At 36.6% G+C, this 19,014-nt stretch overlaps 1 long non-coding RNA gene across 1 annotated transcript in view; it reads left to right on the forward strand.

The window, feature by feature from the left end:
• Nucleotides 1-19,014, forward strand: part of LOC117036141 (uncharacterized) — a 63,317-nt gene that overhangs the window by 21,783 nt on the left and 22,520 nt on the right. The gene's annotated exons all lie outside the window — the stretch shown is intronic.

Consider the following 19,014-nt stretch of genomic DNA (forward strand, 5'->3'; position numbering starts at 1 on the left):
AAACCATGTACTGGATGAACCTCAGCTTGTGATTTGAGAATACAGGGATACAACCCAACAGTCCCTGGTATCCTCTCTCTAAGAAAGAAGTTTAGGAAACTTCAGGGAGCCTGATGTTTTCTTCCTTTCAACTTTTCCATCAGACCCTTCCTTGTTGAATACCTATTACATTCTCAACCCTACACTAGGCGTTGTGGACGTTTTTAAAAACCAAAACATGATTCTGCCCTAAAGACATTTATAACCTAGTGAGGTGATAATGTAAGAATGTAATTGAATAAGGTATTAAATTGTGACAAACTGCCTATAAATCATACGGGTTGAAGGTTTTCTGAAGAAGACAGAATTTGAACTTCAAAGAAGGGATGAGATTTCAATAGGCAGCCAAATTCCTGTCCTCTTAATCACAGGTGGTGAACTCAGGAGGGTGCCCAGGCCTCCTGCTCACACGTCTCTGAGTTGCTGTCCCTCTGTCCTATTAGAGAGGAAAGGTCACCTCAGTCACAGTGCAGGGGTCCTCAGAGGGCCCCAACTTACTCCACATGCCCCATCTTCTGCTTTAGCATCCACATCACCTTTCCTCAGAGCTCCCCAGAGACAATGGTCTGTCTTGGTTTTCTTTGCTTTATTCTTATTTCTCTTGCTTCAGAACCCTCTCTGGCTAGAGCTACACTGGCAAACTGAACTGGAAAATAAAGGATTGTTAGGTTAATTCACTATCTAGATTATTCAGGCCAGATGATTTAGGGGTCTTCACCTGAATATTTTGACTGGGTAATTTTGTTGTCCACTTGGACTCTTCTAGACCAGGCCTTTAGTTGGGATTCTTTATTGTGAGATGAGTTTGGTCAGTTTTGACTCCTACACAAACAACTTTAGGTCCTTCACTCTTTCTTCCCCCCTTCCTCAACTTTTTTGAAGTATAATGGACAAATAAAAATTGTACATATTTAAGGTGTGCAACTTTGTTGTGAGAGCAATTAAGATTATATCAATTTTGAAGTTTATGTAACCTTCTTAAACTCCTCTCATCTTTTCCAAATCCTAGGTGTGGGGTTTCCTCTCAGTATCCTCAAATCAAGGGTTCCATGTAAAAATGAACTACATTTGCATGATTTCTCTAAATATGAATTATATTACATTATTCAATAACTTTTAATATTATATATATGAAAATAAGATGTTCTTAGGTCTCCTGGAATTTTATACCAGCAGCTGATATTTTGAAGCATGGACGAATATAACCAAATAGTGTGCTTGATAATAGTCTTTTAGACCTAAAAATGTGGCAATTAAGGCATAGGGTAGAAAAGCAATATACTGAATACTCTGAGTGATACTACTCTTTCAAATTATTATTACTATCCTCATTCTCTGCTATATTGTTTAATCCCTGTTTAAAACTTTGATAGTGGCACCTATGCTTTGTCGTACTTTTTTTCTGAGAAAACATGGAAATGTTAATTTGTCTATATATTTAATTGGCAAAAACTTAATGGCCTATAATATGTCAAGCCCTGTGTAAGACTCTCAATTATAGTGATAGAGGAGGCTGTCAGCACATGGATTGTCTTCTGGAAGACACAGACTAGTAAACACTCAAAAATGCTAAAAGAGAGAAATGCATGGAGCACTATGAAAGCATAGAGGCTGTATACTTAAAACAAAACAAAACAACACACCAAACAAAAATAAAAAATCAGGCAGAAGATGCAGAAAGTCTCCCTAGAATATGCAAAGACATGGTTGAGTCTAAAAAAAAAAAAAATGAATGAGAGTTCATCAATCGTGATGGAGAGGAGAGGGGTTCTACGTAGAAAGAATAACAAGGTTTTACAAATCTGTGAAACAACAGGGTACATTTGGAGAACTATAATTAGTCCATTGTGGCTAGAGTGTGTGTGGCATGGAGATACGAGAAGGAAAGCCAGAGAAATCAGGTAGAATGCAAGTGGGGAAGGGCCTTCTACTAGGGAGTTTGGATTTTATTATGAAGGCAATTGGAAACCATCAAAGGAGATTAAGCAGATGTGTGATATAAAATTTGTATATCAGAAGGATTATTTTTTGGCAGTGATGAAAGATGGCTTAGAGACAGAGGCAATTTAGGGCCAGTTGCAGAAATCTAGGTGAGAAGAGACAAAGACTGAACTATAGCAGTGAATAAAAGAGGATGGAATTAGGTGTCTGTTTAGTATGACAGAGACTGCTAGTGACTGAGTATTTGCTTGGCACTTCATACTCATTAAGTATTCAAGATTCATTTGTTAATATTTAATCCATTGTTTCCTAGAGTATTTTTAAAAATCTATTATTAAAGTTGATCTGAGGCCATTAATATTTAGGTAAAAGCATCCTTTTAGATTTAACCAGGCAGTCCCCCCAAAAAAAACCCCACTCTATAAACAAAATAAAAATACTATTAGAAATATTTCCTATATATATGTTAAAAAGTAAATTTCTTTAATATGTAAAGAGCTATTACAAACCATTAGGATGAAAATAAAAAGCCCTATTTAAAAATGGCTAATTCATATGAATAAGCTCTTCAAAAATTAAGAAATGAAAATATTCAAAAAGCAGATGAAAATATTTGGCTTTACTAATTATAAGAGAAAAGACAGAATAAAACAATGAGATACCACCTTTATTCATCAAATCGGCAAAGGTGTAAAAATATGAGATCCACTACTGATAAATGTGTTGTGTTTTGTCAAATGGTCATTTTATATACTCCTGGTAGGAATGTGAACTAATCTAATACTTTGGAGAACAATATGATAGCATGAATTTAAAACTTTAGGCATATTAATATATGTTAACCCAATCACTCCACCTTTAGGGATTTATCCTAAGAAACTAATCAGATAATATTTATCAGGATATTCATATTCAAGGATAGTCATATTCAAATTAGTATAAATAATAGCTTTAGTAGAACCCTTTTGGAGTGTCTACCCAGTTCATAATAACTGCTTTTATGGGCTATCTGACCCCCAGCAGTGGGTTTTGTACCAAATGGCAGCATTCCTCTCCATACCCAAGACAACTACGTTGGCATTCATCCTAGCTGAGCCAATCAGGTTTCCTTCCCTGGGAATCTGGATGAAAGAGAGAATGAGAAAGGAGATAGTGATCTCTGTCAAATTGAGCTTCTCAGTGTGCCTTGAATATTCCATTTATTATTTTTTTTTTCCAAAAGAAGAATACTGAGAGCAGAAAGAAACTTGGGATAGCAAAATGCTTTCTAAAATAGATGGCTTAGAGAATCTAGAGGTTCTGTAATAGTGGGTGGAAGGGGCCAAAATGTTTGTACAACCAAAAAGGACTACATCAAGTTAAATAAGTGATACCTGGCTGCGACAGTTTAGTGTTGAATAACAACTTGTGGCTATGATCCTCTTTCACAGTAAATGACCGCGACTCAGATTTCTCTGTCTTTGTAGAGGAAGTGTAGACAGGAAGTAATCAGTAACCCAGGGATCCTGGTTAACCCATTTCTTTTTACTTTACTGTTCCATTTCCATTGGTTTTTCCAGGATGCGAAGAGGGGAAGACTCTTCGCAAATATGCAAGACTGAGAAAGAAAAATTGATAGAGAATACTCATGTGTATGATGTATTAGTTTCCTAGGGCTGCTTTAACAAAGTACCATAAACTGGGAGGCTTAAAACAACAAAAATGTGTTCTCTCACAGTTCAGGAGGCAGGAGTCCAAAATTAAGGTGTCAGCAGGACACCTTGGGGGCTCACAGGAAAAATCTGTTCCAAGCTGGGTTTTGTAGTTGTTAGTTTCTGGGGTTGTCAGCAATCCTTGACATTCCTTAGCTGCAGAGGCATCACTCCAGTCTCTGCCTTGGTCCTCCCGTGGTGCGCTCCTGTGTGTCTGTGTCTCCGTGTCTCTTCTACTCCTTTTAAGGATACCAGTCATATTGGATTAACAGCCTACCCTACTTCCGTATGACTTCATCTTAACTAATTATGTCTACAAGGACCCTATTTCTAAATAAGGTCCCGTTCTAAGATAGAGGAGGTTAAGACATCAACATATCTTTTTGGGTTTACAATGAAACCCATAACACATGGTATAGATAGCTTTAAACATGTAACTCCAACAAATCTTGTATTCTTATTCAGATGTTGTATAATCTCAGATTTTAACACGTAGGACTCTTTCACTTGGTGGTCAAATCCCACACATCAGGTGTTGAAACAAAAGTTCTATGTTTCCAGAGCCTGCATTTTGCACATTGAACCCCTTTACATTGAGCCATTTGCTTTATTTTGAGAACTCTTCATTTATTTCCCAGAAGGGTAGCTCCTTGGCTGATGGAGTGAGAGTGCAGTTGATGGATCAGCTATCCTGCATACAGACTTTAAATTAATATGTTCCGCATCTCCTTTATTCCCTCCGTTGTACCTGGTATTTGCCCGTTAAAATCTCCAGGATTCAGTACTACTGGTCAGCCCCTTAGCTGTATCACCCTCCACATGTCTGAGTACTTTTGGCCATAGCTTCCTCTTCTTTATCCGTTCCCTAACTTCCAAATAATGGTTAAAATCTTTCATTTGCTTATGGGCTCCCTCATTATTTTCACCACTGTAAGTTTTACTTATTTACATGTTATATCGTCGCCATTATTTTAATGAGTGGTCTCGATAGGGAAAAGGGCAAACTGTATTTGTTCAATCGGCCGTCTAAAACTTGTGGCTATATGTACTTAATATTTTGATCGATATCACCAGATGGCATTTCCTTTCCACTATTTGTGCTGCTCGATGCTTTTCCTTGTTTTATTGCATTGGCTAAACTTGAATATAATGTTGGTAGTGGAAGTGAGTCTTTTTATCTTATTTTAATGGAAATGCTTTTAACATTTCACATGAAATGTGATTTTTGTTGTAGGTAAATATCCTTTATGAGACTGAGAAATTTTCCTAATATTCCTGCTGCTCTTTTCCGGACGCTAGATGCTATGTTGGGAGCATAGTCAAGCAGCCCTATGGGAGGGTCAGTGTGGCAGCAGCCAGCATCTGGTTTCCAGCTCTGTGAGCGAGCCACCTTCAGAGACTGTGGACTAAACCACACCTTCAGCTGGCTGGGGACTAACCATTCCTGACTGCAGCCTTTTGAGAAACCCTAAGCTACAACTACCTAGCTGAACTGCTCCAAATTTCTGACCTACAGAAACTGTGAGAACATGAAAGTTTTTTATTACATTTATTGGGGTAACATTGATTAATAACATTATATAAATCTCAGGTGTTCAGCTTTATAATATGACACCTGTATTCTCTATTGTGTGCTCACCACCCAAAGTCTAATCTCTTTCAGTCACCACATATTTGACTCCTTTTACCTTCTTCACCCTCCCGCACCCCCTTCTCCCCTCTGGTAAACTCCATTCTATTGTCTGTATCTATGAGGGGTTTTTTTGTTGTTGTTTTTTGTTTTATATCCCACATGAGTGAAATCGTACTATTCTTGTCCTTTTCCATCTGACTTATTTCACTTAGCATAATACTCTGAAGATCCATCCATGTTGTCACAAATGGCAATATTTCATCTTTTTATGGCTGAGTAGTGTTCCGTTGTATATATGTACTGTATCTTCTTTATTCAGTCAGCCATTGAAGGATACTTGGGTTGTTTCCATGTCTTGGCTATTGTAAATAAGAACATAAATATTGATTGTTGTGTTAAACTGTTAAGCTTTTGGGTGATTTATTATGCAATAATGGATAATTAATATAGGGAGTTTTTGTAGAGGCTTTATTAGATTAAGGAATTTTCCAACTATTCCTAGTTTTATACGGGATTTTTTTAAAATTATGAATTGATATTGAATTTTATCCTATGCATTTTATCTATCTAGTGAATGAACATTTTTCTTTTATAATGCAAATATGAATTATATTGGCTGAGTTTTTAATGTTAAACCAAGCTTGCATTCCTAGGATACACCCAACCTGGTCATATTGTATTGTCACTTTTGTACATTATTAGATTTAGTTTTCTAACACTCTACTGTATTAGGATTTTTACATCTATGTATTGAGTATGCTATAATTTTCCTTTCTTATGAAGTCCTTGTCAAGTTTTGGTATCAGGATTTTGCTAGCTTCACAATAGAAGTTAAGGAGTGATTTATCTTTTTCTATAGCCTGGATTGGTTTATGTAAGGTGAAATTGGCCCTTGAATATATGTTAGAACTCACTGGTAAACCATCTGGTCCTGATTTCTTTTGGAAAGATTTTAAACTATTGTTTCAATGACTTAATGGTTATAGAATTATTCAGGGTTTTTATTTATCCTTGAGCCAGTCTTATAATTTTTCAGTAAGTTATAATTTTTTCTGGACACTGGTTCATTTCATGCAAGTTTTCAAAGTTGTTGATATATAGTTTTTCATAATATACCATTAGCATCTACTTAATCTCTGTCATATTTATAGTGTTCTCATTTTTATACTTATTACTATTTGGATCCCCCCCTCTCTTTTCTTGATCAATCTTGCCAGAGGTTTTCAAATTTTACTAGTTTTTTTCTAAAAATCAAATTTTGGTTTTGTTCATCTTCTGTGTTGTATGATTTTCTTAAGTTAATAAGCACGACAAATTAGAACAGAGCTCAGCACATAGAAAATGCTATATAAAGTATCATTTTTTAATTTTATTTTTATTATCTCCTTCCTATTATTTACTTTCTTTGGATGTATTATGTTTTCCCTTTCCTAACTTCTTAAGTCGTATGCCATTTTGTTCTCATTCTTGGCTCGCTTGCTCTGGGGGAAGCCCATTACCACGTTGGGGGCACACTCAAGCCACCCTATCCTGGTCATCTTCTTTTACAAAGCATTTAAGTTATAAATTTCCTTTCTGGTACTGCTTTAGCTGTATTATATATGCAATATATTTATGTCACTCAATTCTAAGTGGTTTTTTCATTCTAAAAGAATATATACGTTGTAATGTTGGGTATCTTCTAGATACGTCCACTAGATAAAATTGTGAAATACGTTGTTCAGAATTGTTAAACCTTCCTGATGAATTGGTCTTCTTTCTCTCAAGTAATGCTTTTTCCCTTAAAATTTATTTTGTCTGTTATTAATATAGCTAACCAAATTGTTGTTATTGTTAGTGTTTGCCTGGTATATCTTTTTCCGTTCCTTTACTTAAAAATGTTCTGTGTCCTGTCTTTCTTATAAACTCCATTGAGATAGATTTATTTTAAATCAATCTATGTTTGTTTTGAATGGGACCATTTAATTCATTTATGTTTATTGTAATTACTGACATGTTTGAATTTCCTCCTGCCTTTTTTTGTGTGTGATTTCATTTCTATTTGCCTCACCACCCTCTCATGTATCTTTTCATGCCTTCTTTTAAAGTGGTTGAATTTTTTAAAAAAATTTTTATTTCCCCCTAATAACTTGGAAGTTATATACTCTCTTCTTTTAGTGTTTACCCTTCAACTTTTATTATCCATATTCAACTTTTCAAAGGGAACAGGAAAGAGATATTAGGTAAAAACTAAGGAAATATTAATAATGTGTGAACTTTAGCTAATAATAATATGTCAGTATTGATTTTTAATTGTAACAAATGTAATATAAATTATACTAATGTAAGATGATGATAATAGAGAAAACTGAGTGTGGGGTGTATGGGAACTCTAAACTATTTTTGCATCTTTTCTGTAAATCTAAGACTGTTCTAAAATATAAAATGTATCTTAAAAATGAAGGAATGATAAATACACATACAGAAGAATAAAAAATTTGAATTTATACAATTGAGAAGCTTGATCCAGAACTTCCACTTCTATTAGTATAGCCAACTAATACCTCGAGCAAATCTTGCATTGAAAACATCTAAATATGCTGGATAGAATATTTTTTAAAAATCTGTTTGAATGAATTTGATGAGCTGACAAGATAATAAGGAATATTCTGAGACGAAACCAATAATTAAATAAGAGAAAGCAGTAACCCAAAAAGATAAGTTGAGCATAAAGCCAGATTTTTCCCTGAAAGCATTTGATAAACCTGAATTCTGAAGCTGTGGGTTAGGTGCATAAAATTTTATGATAATAATACCTGCTTAATGATTTGAACTTTTATTATGTGAAATGTTCCTTTCTGTCTGATTTAAAGTTTTTAGCCTTGAAGTCTATTTTCATCTTATATTAATAGTAGTTAAGTTTTTGGGGAGTCAAAAGTTATATGAGAAAAAAAAAGTTATATGAGGATTTTTGACGTGCCTTTTTTTCCACACATTGTCCCGGAGAGCTACATAAGCTGCTGCCATCATCACATGTAGTGTCTCAATATACTCTGATCCCCCTAGCTATCCTGACTTAGGTATGAAAAAGTCCTTTCTTCCTTTAGTTCAGCCATGAAAAGGTCCTTCAATAGCAAACAAACAAACAAACTTTAATTTCAAAACCTTTAAGGAGTTAAAAGGTAAAATTTGAAACCACAGAAATAAATGAATTTAGAGAAGATAGAACTCATAGAAGTAACTGAAATATATTGAGCAATTGCTATGATCCTAGAAAGGGGTTTACATGAATTAAGTCATTTAATTCTCACAATTCTGTGAGGGATGTGGTATTATTACTGCCCTCATTTCTTGGTGAAGAAGCTGAGGCTTAGAATGGCAAGGTGAGTTGCCCAGGTTTATACAGTAGCTAAGTGGCAAGCTAGCATTTGAACCTTGGTGTGCCTGACTCCAGAGCTTGTTATTTTTACCACAGTGCTATACTGTCTAGCAAAACCAAATTCTACTCATAGATAGCCTTGGCTACTTTATAGGATCCTCAGTTTTTATTTCCCACCCTCTGTCTCAGTTTTGAAGGGGTTTACTTCCTTTGTGAACCCACTTTTAGTCTTAATAACTTCTCACTGAAGTTATCCATTCAACATTCTCTGGGGTGTTGGAATTTCAGACCTTATCCCTGTAACCTGCGTTGTATTTAGTGGCCAAAACGCAGGCGGACCATTCATATTGAGAAGCTTTTTTAGGATCTGCGTCCTTTAGCTATTTCACAACTTCTCATTTGAACTTACAGATTCTTGAGAAGATCCAAGCATTTTCACAAAAAGCTCTTATGAAAAAATGTGTATAACCTATGGAAAAGAGATTAAGAAAGCGGTAGGATGATATAAGCACTGCCCTTTTTAAGGTAGGTACTTGTAAGTTGAGGTTTTCTTATGTAGGCATTATTTCAAGCAGTCATTTGTGTCACTATTGGGCTCACACGTGAAGCTTGAGACAGAGAACTTTGACAAGGATCAGAAAAGAACAATGTTAAAAAGTATGAGAAGTAGCGCTGGTGTTAAGATGGCCTAATAACAAATTTATTACTGACTATAGAAAAGGCAATTTAATGATTTCCTTGAGGACCAAGTGAAAAGAGACAGCAGCTGCTTTAGGAAGGATTTAGGTTAGATATTGGTGAAGGAGGAATATGTCTCTGTGAGTCCCCAAATGATGTAGGGGACTTTGGAGTGAGTGAGTCCCGGGATCTTGTCTCGTGAGACCGAAGAATGGAAACACGGACCCAGGAGAGGCAAAGAGTTTTAAAAAGAGGAGAGTTTATTGAAAGCAAAGCGTCAGAGCTCCTGAGCGGGAGGGGGTCTGGAACGAGGGTGTCCAGTGACTGAGACAAAAGCTCTTACTTTTATACCTTCCGTTGCCTATTTGGGAAAGGGGAGTTGTTGGCGCCTTCTAATGAAATTCGTCTACCAGGGTTGGTCCAATTGCCCACCCTGAAGGAATGAGCAAAATAACCCACTCTTATCTATCAGATCTGCTCCGTTTGTCAGGCCAAAAGGAATTTTATGATTAACCTCAAGGCCTTGTTACATTATGTCCTGGAATGAAGGAGTGATAGCCTAAAACCTGGAGTTTTAGGATATGGCTGTCTTTGTTTATTCCACCAGGGACCTCCCTGTCTACCTAGGGACATGCTAACTAACCTGTCTCATTGGGAGGACCTTTCTGACAACTGAAAGTTATTGGATGCTGCAATTGGTTTTTATTAAAAATGGTGGGGGGGAAATGGTGGAATCTTCTCTGGAGATATTTAAGAAGAGAACAGGCTGCTGTCTTTCCAGACTGCTTGAAAGTAGTTCATTTATTCATTCAACACATATTTAATAAGTGCCTGTGATGTGCTAGGTACCATTTTATGCACAAGGGAGACAGCTGTGAAGAAGACAGAAACTAACTTTTGTTGTCATAGAGTTTACAAGGCAGAGATGGTGGTAACTTGGGAGATAAATAATGCACAAATTAAAAAAAATTCAGATACTATGTGCTAAGAAACAAGACAACAGGAAATGATGAGAGGCCAACTTTAGATTGTGTGGTCATGTAAGGCCTTTCTGAGGAAGGTGATATATGAGGTGAGACCTGAAAGACAGGAAGGAACCATCTGGTATAGATCTAGAGAAAAGCATTCCACATGAATGGAACAGTATATGCAAAGGTCCAGAGGTAGGAACAAGTTAGGCAGGTTTATGGAGCAAAAAGAAGACCTGTCTGGCTGAAGCATCATAAGCAAAGAGGGGAGAATAGTTGGAGATAAGGTCAAAGAATTAGAATAACCTCGGTTAGAAAGAGTCTTCAAGATGTTTGGATTTTATTCTAAGAGCCACGGGAAGATATAGGAGGTTTTAAGCAAGGAAGTATATGGTTTATATTTTAGAAAAATATATTCTGGTTGCTATGTGAAAAATGAATTAGAGGGGTAATAAAACAGAAGCAGGGAGAACCATTTAGGAGGTTACTGTAACCCAGGTGAGAGATGATGGTAGTTTAGCCAAGAGTGGTACCATGTTTCCCCAAAAATAAGACTGGGTCTTATATTAATTTTTGCTCCAAAAGACGCACTAGGGCTTATGTTCAGGGGATGTCATCTTGAAAAATCATGCTAGGGCTTATTTTCTGGTTAGGTCTTATTTTCAGGGAAACACGGTAGCAGTGGACATAAAGAGAAGTGGATATGGTTCTATGATCTCTCAAAGGAAATGTATTTCTATTATCCACCCCCCCCCAAAAAAAAAAAAATAATGTAGACATGCAACAAGCATGAACATTTCACTTTTAGTGCCCGGGACTTCACAATGACTTCACAATGACTTGTACGCTTACATTGTTTGGGGATAGGAAAGGCATTCTTTGAAAGCACTAATGAAATCAGTGTCATACTGGTGTTATGGGATGGTCTGATGGAGATGCTTTGCACATGGACAATGGCTCTTCTTGTTTATCCTCTGAAGTCACACCATGCTTATTAGAGATAAGGCTAGAAAGATAAGTTAGAGTGGATCATGCAGAATGGTATGCAAGGCTAAGGGAGCCATACTTTATTTTGTAGGTGGAATCATTGAAGGTTTTTCTGAACAGAGGAATAACATGATTAAAAACTTTTATAAAAATGTTAATTTGGTGAAGAATGGATCAAAGAGGAGAGATTCTGGAGATAAGAGAATCACCTACAAAACTGTTGCAGTTATCCAGGCAAGAAGTAACACTTCTAAGAAGCATTTAGACTAGGGTAGAGATAAAAGGATTGGAAAGGAAGGGACTGATGAGATGAGAAACATTTTGGAGGCTGACTCAACCAACAGAACTTACAAGTGGAACTGATTGGAATTAGTAAGTGGAACAGAAGTAGTCAAAGGTTGTTTCTGAGATTTTGAATCTGGATGAAGAGGATGCTATTAACAGAAAGTAGAGTACAGAGAAGGAGATGGTTTGGGGCAAGCGGAAACGGGATACATCTGTTTCACAACAAGGTGAATTATACTGAACACATCTAAAGCGTACATTTAAAAATGGTAAATTTTGTTATTTTTTTTTACACAATTACAAAAAAGAGGAAATAAAAGAAAGAGTAATGAAGGCATCAATTCTGTGTCAGCAACAATCTGCTAAGAGACAGGATGGAGAGAGAGGATACCTTAATTTAGTGAATTGTGGGACAAGTCAAGGAGACAGATGGCAACCATTCAGCTTAAGTCCTACAAGAGTGAAACGTGATGTCTAGTGACCCCGTGAGCCTATCCACAACACAGCCCTCCAGGAGACTCTCTGGATTTTATTTTACTCTGGACTCCTAAAGAAATATGTTTTATACTTTTTAAAAAGGAGCACCAAGTAATACACAAAGTTGTCCCCACCCAACTGCTCATACCTCTCTGCTATGTGCTAGGGGAGGAGTGATGAAATTACACCTCACCTCTGGCTGTCAACAGCTTCTTGCCTGACCACTGTCTTTACTGTTTAGCCACCTAGGTTTCCTGAGTACCAGCCTGGATGGATCACTGTGAAAGTGTTTTATTGCTGTGTTTCTCAACAGTCATGGTTATCCCTTCCTCACTAGTCCTTCTCTAGTCTCTCTCTCCTTTTTTTTTTTTTTTACCTTTTTAAAATTATAATTGGCGAATATAATTCTAAGATATTTAAAATGTAAATTCTGATGATTTGATCTGTGTATACTTGTGAATGGCTTTCTCCCATCTAGTTAATTAACACATCCATCACTTCACATATTTATCTTTTTTTTTTCTTTTGGTAAGAACATTTAAGCTCTACTCTCTTAGCAAATTGTGATTATACAATACTGTGTTCTCAACTTCTATCCCTCCCCAGCTTCCCATACCGTTTTCCAAACAATCACTGATCTACTTTCTGTCACTATAGATTAGTTTACATTTTCTAGACTTTTATATCAATGGAATTGTACACCATGTACTCTTTTTCTCTGGGTTATTTCATACAGTATGTTTTTGAGATTCTCACATGTTGTTCATTTATCAACAGTCGATTTCTTTTTATTGCTGAGTAGTATTCCATTGTATGAATAGACCCGATTTTGTTTAAGCATTCACCTGTTAATGGCCATATGGATTGTTCCCAGTTTTCAGCTATTACAAAGAAAGCTGCTATAAATGTTTGGCATAACTCTTTGTATGGACATATACTTTCATTTATTTTGGGTAAATACTTAGAAAGGAAATGTCTGGTTCATATGGTAGGTGTATGCTTACCATTTTAAGAAACTACCAAACATTTCCAAAGTGATTTTATCGCTTTACATTTCTAGTGGCTATATCTGGGACACTGACAACACCACATGCTGCTTGCTGCTAGTGGGGATACAAATTGGTATGGCCACTTTGGAAGATAATTTGGCACTTTCTTACAAAACTAAACATAGTCTCACCATACAATCAAGCAATCATGCTCCTTGGTATTTACCCAAAGGAAATGAAAACTTATGTCTGTACAAACATGTGCACATGAATATTTATAGCAGCTTTGTTCATAATTGCCAAAACTTGGAAGCAACCAAGATGTCCTTCAATAAGAGAATAGGTAAGTAAACTGTAGTACATCTAGGCAATGGAATATTATTCAGTGTTAAAAAGAAATGAGCTATCAAGCCACGGAGGAAACGTAAATGTATATTACTAAGTGAAAGAAGCCAATCTGAAAAGATTGCATAATGTGTGATTCCAACTCTATGACATTCTGGAAAAGGCAAAACTACGGAGACTAAGATCAGTGGTTGGCAGAGGTTTTGGGGAGAGATGAATAGCCAGAGCACAGAGGATTTTTAGGGCAATGAAACTACTTTGCATGATACCATAATGATGGATACATGTCACAATACGTTTGTCCAAACCCAGAGAATGCAAACCCCCCCAGAGTGAACCCTAGTGTAAGCTATGGACTTTGTGTGATGATGATGTGTCAGTGTAGGTCCTTCAGTTGTGACAAATATACCACTCTGGTGTGGATGTTGATAATAGGAGAGGCTAGACCTGTGTTAGGACAATGGGTTTGTGGGAAATCTCTGTACCTTCTTTGTAATTTTGCTCTAAAACTGCTCTAAAAAATAAAGTATTTATAAAAACTCATGTAAAAGCTAGAAGACAAGCTATACTGGTATTAGAAATAGATATGGAGAGAGGTGGATTTCCCATAACGCTAAGTTAGGCCCCTTGAATTGCCATATGTTTTTGTAAAATTTACAAAAATAAGACATTTTTGTATTCTTTTCTTAATGAGGGCTCCCCAAATTGTATTAGCTACAGGATCCCTAAATCTCGATGAGTCTAAGATATACGGGGTTCCTGACCCATATTAGTCTTCTCATCCTGAGTGTTCTTTTTGTAACCAGCTAGAGAATACCTTTCCTAGGAAAGTGGGATTTGGGTTCTAATGAAAAGTTTTAAACATCTGTATTCCCGATATAGTTGGGATCTCTCGCAACAAAGAGAGTATAAATCTCTCCTCTGTATATTGAGGTTCTTATTTTATCTTCAATATTTGTCACTTTCTTTCTAAATCTGTTTCACTTCTTTTTGGCTTTTAAATCTCTCTCTGTTTCACCTTCTATTTCTCTTATGTGTTATCTGTTGTGTTTATTCACTCTAGTGTTCCTGGTCATTAGTCTTTATTTCTGAATTTTTAAGTTTTTAATTCTTTCATGAGTTCTGTCACTTTGTTTCTGAGTTTTTTAACATCAGATTTCTAATATTCTTTTACATCTTGTGTCATTTTTAAATGTTTTTCTGTTTGTTTTGAAGCAGAATATAACAGTTTAAATCTATTTCTGGTGTGCTTTCGCTGTCTGTAGAAGCGTTATTCTGCCTTTTATATTTCTTTTCCTTAAAATAACTTTTATTGGATTTAACCTTGATACTTTTCTCTGTTAATTTTTAATGTGCTGTTTATTTTCTTGAACTTTTAGGAGATATGAGTATAGTGTTTAAAAATATGGTGGCTTGCTTTCTGCAAATCCTCCCCCCAACTTGATCCAGACCTTCTCTTTCCTTGGCTCTATTATCCTAATCCTGCTCAATTTTGACTCTACACCCAGAAGTTTCTCAGTGTGTGGCCGTGTCCTGGAATGGAGCCTTCGGCTGGTCAGTTTCAAGAGTTTATAGGGGCTAGACTGCTCTAGCCACTTCAGATTTTAGCATGGGCCCCCATGCATTCATCCACTAATAGGATTAGGCCCGACTCCTCCAGTTTAATCTCTTGTTCTCAGTGTTCTCAGACTGACTCACCTCACTTTCCTATTGGCTATTTGGGGGTTTTCCAGTTTTGGGGTCTGTTAGATGTCTTGTTACTTCCTCTGCTTTTCCCCACACAGATGCTGAAATTATGCAGATGTTATGGCTGTTGGTGATTTGCTCTCACCTGCTTGTATATGGGGTTCATGGAGATGCCTTATCAATTTGTTTTGCAAAATGTAGTCCATGGATTTCGGTTTTACTCTCTGTTGTTCTCTTCGTTTTTATGTGGGAATCTGGAGAGATTAAGTAACTATGCTGTCCTCATTTTTTTGTTTTGTATTTGATTTTTTTAAAAAATGTACAAAAATGACACATTCAAGTTGTTTTTTAAAAATTCAGAGCTATATAAAATAAAAAGACAATGCTTTCCTTTCCTCAGTCCCGTTTCCATGAGGTATTTACTGTTAAAAGTTAGGTATATGTCTTTCCAAACACTTTTAAAATAAACATTTTTCTACCATATATATATATATATATATATATATATATATATATATATATATATGGTAGAAAAAATATATATCATATATACCATATATATATATATTTTATATAAATATATATATATATATATATATATATATATATATATAAAATAGGGAAAAACATTTTTCCTACCACTTTACTATCTACATTTCTATTACAATTTGTTTTTTCTACTTAATGATACGTTGGGAATATCGCTAGGAACTAATATAGTCTGATAGTTCTTGCTATTGGTCACCATTGCCAAGTGGCTAGTTCTCTCAGGAAGGATACAAACTGCTTCTGGTTGTTTTGAAAATAAGCATTTAAATAGTGTTAAGGTCCACCACAAAATAATTGATAGTATTTGTCTGCAGTTTGAGAGATTTGGGCACTCAGGACCACTGGGCAAAGACCTCCTCCACGAACTCTAGGCTGCTTTGCTCTAAGAAAATTCTGTTTGGGTGATAGTCCAGGCTAGAGTCTCCCTCTGAGCTGGGATTAATCAATGCGATTTTTCCTTTCCTGCAACGGGGTATGAGATTTTTGTCTTGGACCAAAGAAGAAGGAGACAATTGAATTCCACTGATGAAACTCTGACATGGCATGGTGACCAGAGCGTTCATAAAGTGAAGCTCTGGACTCAGCTCTGCCACGACTGGACTAACATTGAGTAAGTCATTCGACCTTTCTGGGCTCAAAGAAAAGTTTTGTTTGTCTAGAAGATTGTTTCAAAATGCATTATAACTTAATTTTAGAAAATAAAAGAAGAGATGTAGGGCATGTACTTTCCAGTTCCATTTGGTAAGCATCAGTCCTTTTTTATCTTATACCCAGTCTGGTACTAGAGAACTATGAATCTGTTGGGTCATAAATTCTTTGCCCAAACGGACAGGAGAAAACACTGAATAGAAGTATGATTAGTAAGTTCGTTAAGGTATAGATGGGCTTACTCAATAAATTGTGCTTTTATTTCTTGGAGAACTCACTGACACAGAATAGATTCTCACTGCATTTGTTGCTATTGAATTGAGAAAGGGAAACTGAGCTCACAGAATCCTGCAAGGACTGAGTCTCCTTAAAACACGTTTTTCCTTTCCAAATCTTGTATAAATGAGGCACCATTGACCTTTGGGAGAGCTTTTTAAAAAGACAGATGGCTGGGCCCCTCCCCAAATTTATGAATCAGAGTTTCTTGGAGTAGAAGCTGGGAATCTATCTTTAAAATAGTTCCCCTGGTGATTCTGTTGATCAGCCAGGTTTGGGAACTATTGGATTAAATGATCCCAAGATGAACTACTTGGGCTAAGGGATAACTTTCTTAATTGCAATGGGCCTGACTTGGGGTGCTAAGAAAGCCCTATCAGGCAGAAAGAACCTTCTTTCTTCCTTAGCCTCTCTCTCCTCCTACTTCTTTATTATTATTATTATTATTATTATTATTATTAATTTTTCAATTACAGTTGACATACAATATTATATTAGTTTTAGGTATGCCACATAGTGGTTAGACATTTATATACTTTATGAAATGATCACCCTGGTAAGTCTAGCACCCATATAACACCATATTATAGTTATTACAATGTTAGTGACTATATTCCCTATGCTGTAGTTTACACCTCCCGATTCTTTTGTGCCCCTTCCCTGTTCTGTCTCCTGGCTGCCACCATCTTTCCCACACTAAACTTGCTGTAAATAACACTTAAAACAGCAGCGCCGCATCGTGGACAAACACCATAGGACTGTCCTAATAGATCACGGGGGCTGCAGTTGCCACTTTGTCCTGCAGAGTGCAGCACTTCCTTAGATTTTTAGGTGAGGAAGTTTTCCTTACCTATGTGGATGATCTTAGTAAACATCCCTTGGGAGAAAGCATAAGATGGAATATTCCTGCCAGATCAGAAATCAAAAACCTCCACGTTTAGAAATATAAAACGTCCACGTTTTGAAACTAGAATAAACTGGGGAAGAGACCAAGTGCATTGGCAGGCACAAGCCTTTTGCTGAGGTTAAAAGCCAGTCTCTGAGACAGTCTTGGTCAGGGTAAGATTATACAGGTGGTCTGCAAGTCAGTGTGTGACTTCATAAAGACATGTCTATTTGGGGTAGTACCAGCTGTCACACGTCTTGAAAAGAGTTATTTTTTTATACGGTACACATGAGTCAGGCATTAATTAATAGACCAGACCTCTTGTGATATTTCTACCCAATGGTACGTTGGATTTATGTTGGTGGAGCAGTTTGGGTCACTATAGTATTGTTTTGATTATGCATCTTTTGATTGTGTCCCACCTGGCCAAGTCTCTCACTGTCTCTGTCTCTCTCTCTCTGTCTCTCTCTCTCTGTCTCTCTCTCTGTCTCTCTCTCTCTCTCTCTCACACACACACACACACACACACACACACGCTCATTTTTCACTTTTCTGATATTTGTACCTAGATACTTTTTCAATGGCCTAATCATGCTTAGTGATCTACCTATATGAATACAGTTAGAAAGAGGATGTATTAAAGTTTATATAAATCCACCAGTCCACCTGATTTCTTCCTGTTCTCTTCCTGTTTTCCAATAACTGCATGTAGGCCCCAAAGTTGGGAGGGAGCACCAAGAAGGACGCACACCTTTGCAGATTTGCATAAAATTTCCTGGAAGATGGTGGCATGGCTTCGTTTCTCTGCTTGGCGTCTTCTAGCTACTTGGTTTTCTGAACTAGAGTTACACCGGTAGCCAGGATCACATGGTTTCGTGTAATGGTTTCCTCATGGTTTTGATTGCTCTGATATGTTTGCTGTCTCCCTCACTAGGCTATAAGCCCTTTGACTGCAGGCTCCACGCCTAGATCTCTTACGTCCTTTGCACACTCACTTCCCACCTTGTTGGAAGTCCACTATGTGCTCAATACAAATAATTAGATTGACAGGTTGAATAATGAGGAGAGGTGTTTTCAAAGAGTGAGCAGGAAAGGAAAACCGAGAGAGAGAGGGATAAAAAAATAATGTTTCTAACAGACTGACTTAACTGACCAGTGAAAGGAAGTAGTTGATAAAAAGAAAATGGAAGAGTAGGTCTAATCAAAGTCTACGTGAAGGGAGGAAATTAGAGTCTAGCTTTTTTGCAAAAAATGGAAATGCTATTAAGGATAATAATAACCCCTGAGGAGATATTCATGGTCTAAATAGGAAGAACTAAAAATTTCCTCACTGATTGAAGACAAAAATGAATGCTTCACAGGGGTATCCTGTGAAAGAAATTTGTAATTTTGGAATGAGTTCGGGTTGACAGATGAGTCTATAAATTTAATACAATAGGCCAAGCTTAAAATCCTCCCTGAATGCTACAATTAAAAGGTGAGTACCAAAACCATTTTTATATCTTGCTTTATTGTTCTGTAAAGTTGAGCCAGGTTAGGTGTCCACTAAGATTGCAAAGAATTCTGCTTTAGCTTCTT

The sequence above is a fragment of the Rhinolophus ferrumequinum genome, chromosome 16, assembly GCF_004115265.2.
Source record: "Rhinolophus ferrumequinum isolate MPI-CBG mRhiFer1 chromosome 16, mRhiFer1_v1.p, whole genome shotgun sequence".
Lineage (NCBI taxonomy): Eukaryota > Metazoa > Chordata > Mammalia > Chiroptera > Rhinolophidae > Rhinolophus > Rhinolophus ferrumequinum.